Genomic DNA, 13,302 nt, shown 5'->3' on the forward strand with positions numbered 1-13,302 from the left:
TTAGCATGATCTGGAATGACTCATCAGGTTAAAGGGTTGTAAGGTCAAGCCATTTGTGAAAACACTCTTTTAAGTGTTGGCTGAGTTTTCTGAGAATGATATTTTGTGTGAAAAGCATGAAGAATTTAATCCACTAGATATTTAATATTTAAGGATTTTTTTTTTGGTTGAGATTTGTAGTTCCATAAGCTGTAGACTTTCTTATTTGTTTCTTATTTTTTCTACATGTAAATAATGTGTAAAGCAAAAAAACCCCAAAAAAACCAAAAAACAACAACAACAACCAAAAAAAAAAAAATCCCCAAAAACACCACAAAAAACTCCAACAGAGATGCTGGCAAATACTCAAACTATCCAGTATATTCAGACTTTCAGACTTATTTAATTAACTTGTCAGGCTTGGTTTTTACCAAGCTAATTCCGTGGCTATGACAAATTGTATCTTCCAGATCTGATTATTCATTAAACATCTACTGTGAACTTCAGGTTCCCTCATGCTTAAAATACAGTACATGTATAATGGGATTAAGAATTAAAGTATGTTTCTTAATTTTATTTAATTTATGACTTTCAATTTCAGAATTTAAATTCTAAGGATGCTGCAGAACACATCAGTTAACTATACTAAGCTAATTAGCAATTATAATAAGGGGTTTTTGTCTGCAGCATATATATTTTCAGATCTGAAAGAAATTACTGGATTGCTTATTACTGATGCTGGCTTAAAACTTTTGGGGTTTTTTTCGGTTGTGGACACATTTTAATCCACTTTTGCAGTAAGTAATGAATGACTGAATCATCAATGCATTTATCAGAAAGATTCAATGATGAAATTAAACATTTTTTTAGAGTATTATTTTCCAGTGTTTCTTGAGTCGCATAGTGAGGTCTTGAAATGAGCATTTCCTTGCTGTACTATAGAACAAAAACTTTGCTGTCCTGTGGTTGGAGAGCAGGATTAGAGTTGAGATTCTTGGTAGCTGCTGCTCAGAAACCCCAGCCTGGCCCAGCTCACACAGATAGCTACAGGGAGCTCCCCTCAGGTTCCTATAGATTCTGGCTTCAGTGGGTAAGAGCTGTGTTCCAGTTGGTACATCATTATTTTCATATGTCTGTTTCTCTGGAAAAAGTGATTTCATGCTTTCTAACATGAAGATGGCATATCACATACACATATTTTTGGAGGGTTTTTTTGGCTGTGTTTTTGTTTTGCTTTGTTTTGTTTTAATAATTAACTATTTTCCCTGTGTGGCTGACTTTATTTTCTCCATTCAAAGCCATATGAGAACTGTAAATAAAATCTTATGTAAAATCTGCATAAGAAATTATTTGCAGCAAGCAGCCAACCACCACTTCATTATACTCACAGGAACACCCCTCCCCACTCAACAAAACAAAAATTTTAAAAAGGGACTCTGTATGCAAAGTCTGACATTATTGCTGCTGACTTCAGCTGTGCTCCTGTCATTTCTGACAGTTGTGCAGTTTGCAAAGGCCTTCATGGGATCAGAACATGCAGAGAGAAATGCAACATTTTTGAAAATGCCATTAAAGTAATAAGCAAGAAGGAGGATGCAATGTTTTAAGTTTAAAAAAGAGCACAAGCTTCCCAGTGTCATTCTGACAGATCTTTTAATCTGGAAAGGAAAATAACACCTGCACAAGTTGCCAGAGGTTGCTTTTCCTTCACAAGTAACTTCAAAATACAAATGAAAGATTTTCCAAGAGATATTTTCTGCTTCAACTACTGCTACTGGCCTGGGAAATGCATTAATTCAAGCAAGTGCAACAGCTTGTGTTAAGAAGGCCTCATCAACTCTAAAATGAACTGAAAATCAACAAATTTTTTATCTTACCAACCTGTCAGGAGGATTAAGATTTTACATCAGTAGGTTACACTTCTCACAGCCCTTTTATATGTGATATCTGTGATGATACCTTATCTCCTTTCCCTCCATAACACCTTCCTCCATGGCATCCTCTTGTGCATGGAGAAAGCCCCCTGAGGCTGTCTCATCTACTTGTAATATGTTTTCAAGTCTCTTTTCTGCTGTGGTGCCTGTAAGAAAACAGCTGCTGTTTAACAGTTTGAGCGAGGTAACTGTAAAACAGGAGCTGAAACAAAAGTAAAGAAACTGTGATACAGAGGGGTTTTTCACATTTGTCAGTCTCCACCTCTCCCAAACAGTTATGGTGCTGTTCTCCTAGAGTCTGATCTACCAAGGGCAATTTAAGTGCACCACAGAGCACTAAGAAGCTGTGGGAGGTTCTTATAAACATTAATTAAATATTTTAAACCAATTATATGAACACCCAGACCCAGTTAACTAAGGCTGATTACATAAGCAGACATTTTGCTGCTGGTGGCGTTTCCTCCCTGCTTGGCAAAAATAGCTGGAAAAGGGTTTTTTCTGATTTGTAAGAGTACTTTGTGCCACTGCCAGTTTCATAGTAATATGAATCCAGTTTCACAGACTGAGATGGAAAGCCTGGTTGAAGCCATAGTAGGCAACAAGCCCTGACTAGAAGTAAAATAATCCTTAAATGCTAGGTGTTCCTCAGTGACAGATTGAAGGGACTGCACTTAAGGCGCTGGCTGGCATTCATGATGATTTTTGCCTTTCATATTTTGAAGAAAGAAATGAGTTCTGCAGTTAGTGTAGTTATGGTTTCAATAGAAAAATATTCAAAAAACCTTTCTGTATTCTCTGCCCGACTCTACTCTGGTGACTCCAGGTGTGCAGCTGCCCAAGTCATTTGACTTTGGGCAGAAGATAACACCTGCCTCCTCATGCTGCCACGAGATTAGCCTCACGTTTGTAAAGCACTTTGGCAAAATTAGAAGCTAAGTGTTATTTGGGAGCCCTATGCTCCTGTTTCTGACACCACCCCAATAGCCAGGACTTCAGACACGTCTTCTGCAATGGCAGAGGATGCAAACAGCCTCCACCATAGCCACTCTTTTGAGGAAGCCACCGTTGTGAGACTATGCTGTGCTTTAAAATTATGGCTTAATTTGCTCAGCTTGTCTTTGTTAATATGTAGCTGTATATATTTTGTTGTCTTCTATTCTCTGGTTATATTAAGCAGGTTTTTCTTTTGAGCAGCAGCAGCTCTGATCAGTGGGAACAAGAAAACAGAAGGGCAGAATTGTTTTACACTTAGTGTCATTTCTCAGATATTTTACTGACCCACCTCTGCTGCTTTGGGAAATGGGAAGCGTCCTTCCTCTCTTTTTCTAAGCATCTATGTGTTTTCCTGTTCTTGTGGGAAAAGCAGCAGGGCAACGACCTAATTCAATGCAAATGAAAGGGATTTCCTAGCAAAGGATGGTAATTGGCACAGTACTGCAGGTGTGTGAAAGGACTGAATGGTAACCTGGGACTACTGAGAGAGGAAGACCTTTGCCGTAACAGAGCTATAATCACCTTGCACTTTCATAATTGCCAAGAGCTGGAGCTCTAAAGAGCCATGCTATTTTTTATATAAAAATCTATTAAATTGCTACATCTTAGCCATTTTCTCCAGCTGTTCCTATCAGCCCTCATTATCACTGTCCCTCAGTAGTCAGTTTCAAAAATGAATGCAATTCCTGCAGCCTTCCATTCATGAAACTCCAGTGTTAGAGGACACTGTAAAAAATAAAAAGGAGACAATAGCTCAGCACAGTATAATGAAATGGGCTGAAGTCGTGGCTTCCCCTCTCAAAATTAAAGGAATGATCTTCCAAACACAATGCCTTGCCTCAAAGCAGCCTCTTACATACCTCTCGTTGACATTCTGTGTCATGGGGATGCTGGTGGTCACTCCCGCCTATATTTTCTCATGTCTTTCAGCAGAGTCATCAACCGTGCAGGTTTTCAGAAATAGATAATATACATTGTGTTTTTGTAATAGTTCTTCATTTCTTTTATCTCTTACTAATTTTATCAATCTCTTCCTTTCCCAAAAAGTTCTGATGATACAGTTGTGTGTTTCAAGTATGAATTTCTTCAGAGTGATAGAAATCACAGGACAAAATAAACCAAATAATTGAAACAGAAAATTTTGTTGGAGCATAGCAATTTTTCAATTCTTGAAAATAATTCTATTTTTCTTGCTACATGTGCAGATCCATCCAAGCACAGAGAGGATGAAATATGTTTTTATCTTGCTCATGGATCCTCATTCAACCCATCAGTTATGACCACTCAGTTCAATATGTTAAATCAAAGCTAAAGACTGGTTCATCCTGGATTCTGGTTTCCAGGATGCTGATAATGTTTCCCAAACCAGATATGTTTTGGCAACATTTTGGTGCTGTTTGTTCACAGTTTGTGTCCAAAGGTGGAACAGGAATTGTGTACAGCAGTGAGATTTGTTCTGTTTCTTTGTGACTGCTCTGGGAAGACCTGAAAGGGGAAGACTGATGGAGTCTCTGAGAGGACATTTTACCAAGAAGTCAAAAGAGGGAGAGCAGGACTTTCTGTAGCAGCTTACTAAAGAGCTCCTTTTTGCTTTTGGAGGCAAGAGCATTTTTTATGCTTGCCATTGTGACTCTGTGATGATACCAGAAAAAGAAAAGTACTCAACAATGTACTGGGGTGTATCCGTCATATGCTTATTTAAATACTTGTCAAATGATTTCACAAAAAGAATATGAACTGTAATGGCCAACACCCTTTTGCTAGTTACCTACATCTTAAGAGTGTATTTGTGCTCTCTTTTATGGCTGAACTCAAAGCCTTCTTTGGCACTGAGACCCTTTATTTTGCTGACACAGACCACAAAGTGTGGACACAGTGTGCAATCACAGCTTTATATAAATATTCATTGCAAGATCACTTCAAGACAGACAGAATTTAAGTGCATCTTAAAGGCAATGAAATACCTGCAGGAAATGGAGTCTGATATGATTATTGCTTGCAAGTGTCCTGGGCACGCTGGGGACCACTTGATGGCACAGATTTTCTTATTGAAGTGGATTTTTTATATGGGATTCACAGCTTTTAGGTGCAAAGTGGGGGAAGGACTTGTTACAGTATTTGCTTAAGTAGGAAAAAAAAAGTAGAAGAAAAGAAGCCCCAGTATCTCTCTGTATATAAATATCCCAGGCTTCAGCATAGTCTTTCAGATAGGCTGTCTCCTTATTTCTCTCCTGAATAATACTTTGGATAGTATTTGAGAAATTATGAAGAAGGGTAATGATAAATTGATGATAAACTTCTAAGAATTAAGAAACAGGACATAAAGTTATTAATTTTATGGATGAGTAACAGCTGAATCACAACAGAGGCTTGAATTGGCAGATCCTTTGAATATCTATTCCAAGTGAAATTCCGAAATAAGAAGTCATTTCAAAACAAAAAACAAACTTGAGGTTGCCCATGGAAGTAGATTTTTGGAATTTTTTTTTCCTTCAGGACAACATTCTGAACGACAAATTTGTCTGTCCTTCACAGATTTTCCTTCAAATTCTTTGAACAGCCAATAGTCTTGGCTCTTTACCATGCAGTGACATGGGAAGCTGAAGAGAAGGAAACTAAAAAAGCCTGATTTCCTCAGATTTTTGGACTGTTGAGAAGCCAGGACTTGGAAGTCCTGGAAAAACCTTCACATAAACATCTGTTTTGGAACCTGGAGCTGAGGTATTGCGGGATAATTCATACAACAACACAGACTAATCACGAGGGCCTTGTCATTTAAATGCTCCAAGTACTTTTTTTCTGCAATAGCTTCTGCTCTTCTCCACATCCCACAGAACATTCCAAGGCTACTATGATAATTGGAAGTATATTCCTGTGTGTGAAGTGGACTTTAATTAGCACCTAAGGGGCACATTGTGGTGCTGTGACTCATGCGGCATGGATGTCCTGAGTCTCTCCGTCGCAGCTTGTGGGACTGCTCATGAAGAAAGGTACTTCCTGGCCCAGACAAAGGCTGGCTTGGAAGCTCTGAGCCACCCAGATGGGACATGAGGCTCCACTGAATCTCCAGCATGCAATGCCATGGCCCGGGGCCCTAGAAAACAATAGTTACACTAACACTTCCAATTATTTTGCTCAACTAATAAGCAATGTGAGTGGCTCCAGATTTTAAGTCTGTGAGCAATGTAGAAGCACTGAAAAATTGGGATTGCAGGCAGCTTTGTAGCAAACTAATAACTTTGACTATTACGTGAGTCATCTGTAAAACGGGCCCTGAGTTACAAAGACACACACCAACTGTGGGGGATATAATAGAAAATTAAAATTAATGTGACATAAAACCATTTCATTTACAATAAAAGTACTACAGATCTACAGATGGAAGTGATGGGAATAGTGGGAGGGGCAAAAATCCACAATTAGTATAATTATACCCATGAATCTCCTTCCCAAGGGCAGGTTGCAATTTCAGCTCAGTATCAGCAACTCCTGCCAGCCATGCAGCAAGACAGCTGTGAGCAGACATCCCAGCTCCTGCTCTGTGGAATGAAGCTGGCAACCCTGGTGAAAAGGAATAAAAGGCACTGATTAAAACAACAAGCCTAGTAGCCTAGTCGGCAGGTTCTTCAATCATGAAGTAATCAATCTCTTTTTTTTTTTTTTTTTTTTTTTTTTTGGTCTTGATGTTATTAATTGCCTTTCAAAGCCTTTGCAAAATGCACTTTCCTGTTGATAATGAAACATTCCCTCCAGGATCCGTTCTCTAGCTCTTTCCTTATTCTAAACCCACGTGCATTGAAAATCCTTACCTGGAGGACCGTAGTGCAGATGTCACTAAATACAGCTTCTTTGATGGTTACCACAGAATGGTGCATGTCACTGTCCTTTTCATGGACATCCTGTGACAATCCAGCAGGAGGAACCAGGGCCAAGTTTTAAATCAGCTGGGCAGTGTCTCAATTGCACTATCTCTGAGAGGCAGGTCCTGCCCATAGTGACACCTTGGGATTAAAATGTCAGCAAGTACTTCATGAAAGTTGTTATCTATTAATTATTTCATAACTCTGTAGAATATTTATGAAACTATGCTGTAAAGAATTATTTAGACTTGAGAATTATTATCTTAATTGTGCTAAGACTGTAATTAGAATACACTGAGGTTACTGAACTCTTCTGAATGAGCTCAATGGTGGACAAATATTTTTAAATATTTCCTCACTCTTTAGAGTGAGGAAAGAGTTGAAGTTATTTAAAAACAAAGTCCTGCCTAAGAGTACGCTGAGTAACATGTCCATCACAAATGTAGTAAGGAAATATATGAAAACTAAAAGGTGAAAACCAGATCTTAATTGTTTAATATATTTCTTTCCTGTATTATCAAAATGCTGTGCAGGATTTTATCAACACCAAATCTATTTTATGTGTTTAAAAGACAGTAAAATGCTTTAAAATATGGCATTAATAGGTTTAATGCCTTCTGTTGAATCTAATGTAAAAAATACCATGTGAAAGTCTAGTTATCTACCAATGAGACAAAGCCCCTTTTATATCTTACATTTTGGAAATTATACACCACTTTTTTTCTAAATGAAATAACTGTCCAACATATATCCTACTAGATAAAGAACTGTCATCTATGATATATTGCTTTTGGCCAAACAACCCTTAGCATGAATGAAGGTAATTATTCTATTGTTGAAAACACAGGTCTTGGTATAAACACAGTGACTGGGCGCAAATATTGCTTTCAGGATCAGTATTTGTAAATCTCTCACTGATTGGTGTTGGGCTGATGCTACATTTACAAATGGAAACAAATCTTTTTAAACCCCTTTTGTCAGCAAGCCTTGCAATCTCAGCTTAAAATTTAGGCAGCATCTTTGAGACTTCATTTTGGCATGTAACTCCCAGCATCTCGGGTTTGGCAGAGCTTCGAGGCCCTTACACAGCCTCGTCCCACCTTCCCTGCTGCCCTGTGGAGGGTTGGTGCAGACGGGAATGGCGGGAGTGCAGTGAACAGCCGAGCTCTGCTGCTGCAGCACAGGTCACTGCCTCTGCAAGCAGGCTCCTCTCGCCAAGACACAGGAAGGGGTGTCTGCCTGGCCCCCTCGCACAATCAGAGCCCACTGGTGGGACCGCACTTGCCCATCATTCCCACCATTTCTAACACTGGACAGGCTGCAAGCACTCCCTCCTTTGCAGAGGGGCAAGCTGGCTCACTCGGCCTGGGCAGCCAGAGCACACGTGGGTGTGGGGAGATGGCTAACTCATCTCTCCGCTGATTGCCAAGGAGGGCAGGTGACTGGCCCTGGTTAATCACCCATGTCATAGGTGACTGAAGTCACAGGAGGCAAACCCTTTTTTGTAGGCTTAAGTGATCAGCAATATGCCACCTGCAATTCTCACCTCCAGTTATCCCTTTTGATAACACCATGACACTATACTCTGCATGAAAGTAATACTACTTAGCTTAAATAATTTTTCAAGCTGATGGAATGTCCTTTGCTGTATATTTAATGGCTGACAAGCAGAGGAATCCACGTGAACTTTACTTAAACTGGAAAAAGCTGGGTCTATAATTGTCCACAGTAAAAAATCCAACCTGGTCTATACTGAAGCAGCTTCCTGATATAAGAAGATTTTCATTTGTATATTAAAATGTTGAATTTATTGTTACATAACATTATATATCTTGCAGAATGGTAGTGGGATATTTTGGGTCAGCCCCTAATCCTCTGATTTCCCCCTCCTGTTGTGCTTGTTTCCATCTGTGCTTTCCTGTTGCTCACCATCATACTGTGTCCCCCTGCAGCAGCAATCACTTTGGGATCTTGCCCTTATTTTCCTCATGTGGTGCTTCTCTTACCCCATCACTGTTTTCTGTTTTGGCAGTAATACAACAATATTACACTATTTCTGGTCTAGGCTTGATTAGAAATCTTAACATAACCACTTTGATTTGCTGTTGCAGTGAAGATCCTCTGTTAGCTGCTATACAAGATGGGCAATTTCCTATAAAAAATAGTTTTTAACAACTACTGGTCTTTTTTTCTGTCATTCCAAACATTTCCTAATCTCATAGGCTTAGTCATTGTAACAAGGATTTCTAGTCAATACATATTTCTCTATAGAAGGCAGACAATGTGACAGAAGTGTATGCAACACCATGGCACACACTTAGGAAAATAAAACACAATGGCAGAATTCCTTCTGCATTCATGATGATTTGATTTGAATATGAATAGTGGGGTCACAGCACAGGTAGAGTTCAGTGAGTGCAATGTGGCTTTAGATATTTATAAATAAAACCACCTTTCATAAAGACTGTAGCATTATAAATCAATGTCCTTTGAGTTAAATGCAGTCTTTAGATATTATTAAAAAATTGTCTCCAACCTGGCTGGAATCCCAGAGACTCTGAAGTATCTTGATAACTTTGTCACACATGACCTCTCTACCCTTTCACACGTGATACTGCCAGAAAGACTTTAGAGTTTTTGAAGACAAGTCAGTCTGTTGGTTTGCACAAACCACTGCACAATTTTATCACCATTGCTCCCTAGTCCTTATGATAAGCCAAACCTTCCCTTACTAGAGGAAATTGTTCATTCTCCATCTTGCCTTAAAAGAATGAACTTTTCGCTTTAGCTTATCCTAGTGTATTCAGCTTGCTAAGCTATTTACTGGCTTTTAAATGTGTTGGCAGAATATTTGTTTGGTTTTTGAACTCTTCTGGTACCAAACAGTTGAAGCATCTTCAGCGTAAACTGTCACAGCTGTGCCTCAAACATCTCTCCACATTCAGTGTTTTTATGATGGTGCAAAATGAGTGTCTCAACACAAAGCAAATTTTAGTAAGGCTTTTACATGCTCTTATTTCAAATACGCCATTGAAAATTTCCCCTCCAATGCAAATTAATCTACTCATGCATTCATTCATTTTCTCACTCCTCCTGTCTCTCCATTTATGGCTCATTATCTTCTTTCATTTCTACTTTGCACTTAACATCCTTACTCCTAAGAACAGAGGAATGGGCAGGACCTTCTTGGTCAGGCTGTTCACTTTTATATTAACCTCTATCTTTTAAGCAGCTTGTGTTCCACCAATACTCTAGCTTTAAGTCTGCTGCAGATCCTCACTTTTTTCTCACATTTAAGAATTTTGGTTTGTTTTCTAAACTAGAGTTATTAATGTCCACCATAGTCTCTTTCATTTGCATGTTGTACTAGCATGGGAAATAAACCAACAACATTATTTTCCCACTTTTGGTCTCTGTGCTTCCCAGCTTTTTTACCTGTATTCGTATTACTCATTCCTTGATAAACTACTAGGTTTCAGTGCCTTGTCCTGGGGGTTTACAGACCAAAGGATATTAGCAGGCAGATGTTGGTAGAAGTAGGCAGGGACTTTTTACACATGTTAACTAGAATAATCCTGTTATGGGAAGACAGGAAAATGTCATGGCAAATAATGAGATAATTCCTCACTGGAACAAGAAATCAGTTCTTTCCGGTCTTCTTAAAAATAGGACAAAGAAGTCAAAGACAAGCTGTAAATAAGAGTGACTTCCAAAAATGGGAAGAAGAACATAATTGAGAATGGACTTGGAGAAGAACAAGAGCTTTGAGCTGAATGCCTCATTCTCCTTTCAGTACAGTATCTCGAGTACTGGCATGGTGCCTGCTAGCATGCTTTTGAGCTTGTGCAAGCAGGCTACCTGGAAAGAAATTCATGTGATCTAGGTAAGGCAATATCACCCCAAGGCAATAAGGAATCAGAAGTATTTGTATCTTTCATCCTTGATTCCAGAAGACACAAACACTGTGTGGGTACCAGGGAGTGGCAAACCTTGATTTGCAGTGCCTGTCTTAAAAACAAAGGTTATGGACCCCTGCAATCTTTTCATTATTTTTTAATTTTAAATTTTGACTGATCTGTTATGCATTGTTTCAAGTAGCACTGCCTCTTCAGTGACAAGGTCACCTCCATTAGTACCTAGCCATATTACATGTGGTGACTGGAGGACAGAAGGTCATAGGGATGGAGAAGTTTCAGTTTGGAAACACTTCTGGTTAAATACAGATCCAAAGAAAAGTAAAAAGAAGAAATAAAAATAAAAGCTGAATGTGGGATCTCAGCACATCACTGTGGATGTGCAGAGACACCAGGGGAGCCCCTGGGGGGCTCGGAAACCCTGGAATGATGCCAAAAGGGTTTGGTGGTTGGATTTCGATCCATCAAAAGGAGAAGAACCTGTGACGGAGGAAATGAGAACTTCTTGGGTGTGAATGATACCTTTATGGAGGGAAATATAAATTTTAGAAAAATAGGTACAGGGGGGTCATGAAGGCAAGATGGAGGATTCAGGGCGTGGTCCTGTGTTCTTCTTTCTTCTTCATGTCTTCCATTTTGTGTGGTGATGTTGGCACTTGGAGATTGTTTGGTAGTGAAAGTGCACTTGTCTATAAGGATGAATAGTATTGGGAAATAAAGGTAAATATGTCACACGTAATTTTTACTATAAAAGACACAACCGCCCTGTGGGCAGGGGGGAGGGCACTCGACTGTCCTGCTGAGCGGACCTCGGCTGGGCAAAGAGAAAACTTTGTAGATAAGAGATAATAAACAGAACTGAAGACCGAAAATCTAAGAGTCCAGACTCATCCTTCGCAATCGCGGCCGCCCAGAACCACCTTTCCCCGTGTCGGGGCAGAGACACATAACAGCGGACCCCGACAGCTGAAGAACGGTATATGCATATTCAGCAACTATGCTTCTTTCAAGACTGCACTGGTAGATTCAGGAAGCAGCAATGTATGACTAAGTAGAGGAGACATGCACAGCTCAAAAACATGGGTGGGCTGATGAGGACAACCAGTTGCTGGCTTCTGTTGGAAACACAACTCCCTTTCCTCAAGGCCTGGCATTAGATTTTTAAACATGGACACCAGACCCTCACAAGTGCTGCCCAGCTTTTAATTTTCACTCTACGGCTAACAGTTTAGTCCTACAGCTATTATAGTTTGTTAGACAGGGGCAGTTCTTCTATGGCTGATTTACCTCTGGTTCCTAAATAACCTGAAGAATTTTTTGTTAGAAATTTTTAGGAGGCTCTTGAGGGTTGAGAACCACATACACTTGAAAGGAGTATTTTACTTATTTCATTATATTTTTGTGCTTTATATATTCTGTGCTGATCGACTGTTTTTAGGTGTATGCAGGGGTTTTTTTTAAGACAATCACTGTAAACAATGTGTAAGGACAGCATTAACCCAGGTTCAGTCCAGCTTGTTTTTGTTCTTTTCCTTACCCCTTGCAACTGATTCCTGTTTCTCTTTGAAAGGGAGTCAACAGGAAGCATGACACTCTGGGGGAGGATGTGTGACAGCATTAAACTTCCTGGTGAAGCTTCATTCTTTGTACTATCATAGCCATAAGCATCAGTGCCACAAGTATCCTTACCTACTGATCCCTGTGTACCATGAGAGAAAGTCTGTTAATATATGAGCAGTTAGATTAGATGCACCATGTACACTGCTTTGCATGGACAAAGAAATTTTGCAAGTTTATGTCAAATGTGGTTTCAGTTATCTAAAAGAAACAAGATATTATGTTAAAGAGTCGGGGTTTGATTTTTGTTTTTTTTTTAATGAAAGACAGAAGAATAGTGGATTATGTCTTTGTTTTGCTTCAAAAGGAATCATCATAAAACACAAGCCAACAGTTACCTGTTCTAAGCACCACTACCGAGAAAATTATGAGAATTCTGATTTTTATCCGTAAGAAATATTGATCAAATATATTTACTCATAGGTGAAGTACTCGAGTCAGAACAGAGTCATGCTTGCTCATGCAATCTCAGGATGCATGTTACAATGACGTCATAACATTTCCACCCATCAAAATCACTTTGTCATTCAGCTTAAAGGTCAGATGACAGAATGGCTCCAGATTTAATTTTATCATCCCAACTGACAAGGAGTCAATTCCCACTTCCAAGTTACTTGGCTCCCCCACCTCCTTTATTATTCAGCCTTGCCTCATTGAGCAGGCAGCTTCTGGAGAATACATTCCTCATTTTCACAAGTTACAGAGCTGGCAATGGCCAAGGCAGGGCTTCCACGGGAACAATGTTTATGAGATATGCGGAGAGCATTTTATTTTCCTAAGAATTTCACCTAAGAGACAACAGCCAGTTGATTACAAAGCCCGTGGGAGCCAGAAGTAGCTTTGCATTTGTCAGCCTTTGCCCCTGGGCTTGTCAGGCAGTTCTATAAGCCCTGCAGTTCAAAGCATTTTAAGGAATGTTTTCTTGCAACATATTTTGTTTAGCGCAGCCAAGCCTCAAGTGAAGGTTTCTGGCACACTCTATGCAGGGAAAGTTTCAGCACATAT

This window comes from Onychostruthus taczanowskii, unplaced genomic scaffold, assembly GCF_017590055.1.
Source record: "Onychostruthus taczanowskii isolate IOZ18803 unplaced genomic scaffold, ASM1759005v1 scaffold58, whole genome shotgun sequence".
In the NCBI taxonomy this organism is placed as follows: Eukaryota; Metazoa; Chordata; class Aves; order Passeriformes; family Passeridae; genus Onychostruthus; species Onychostruthus taczanowskii.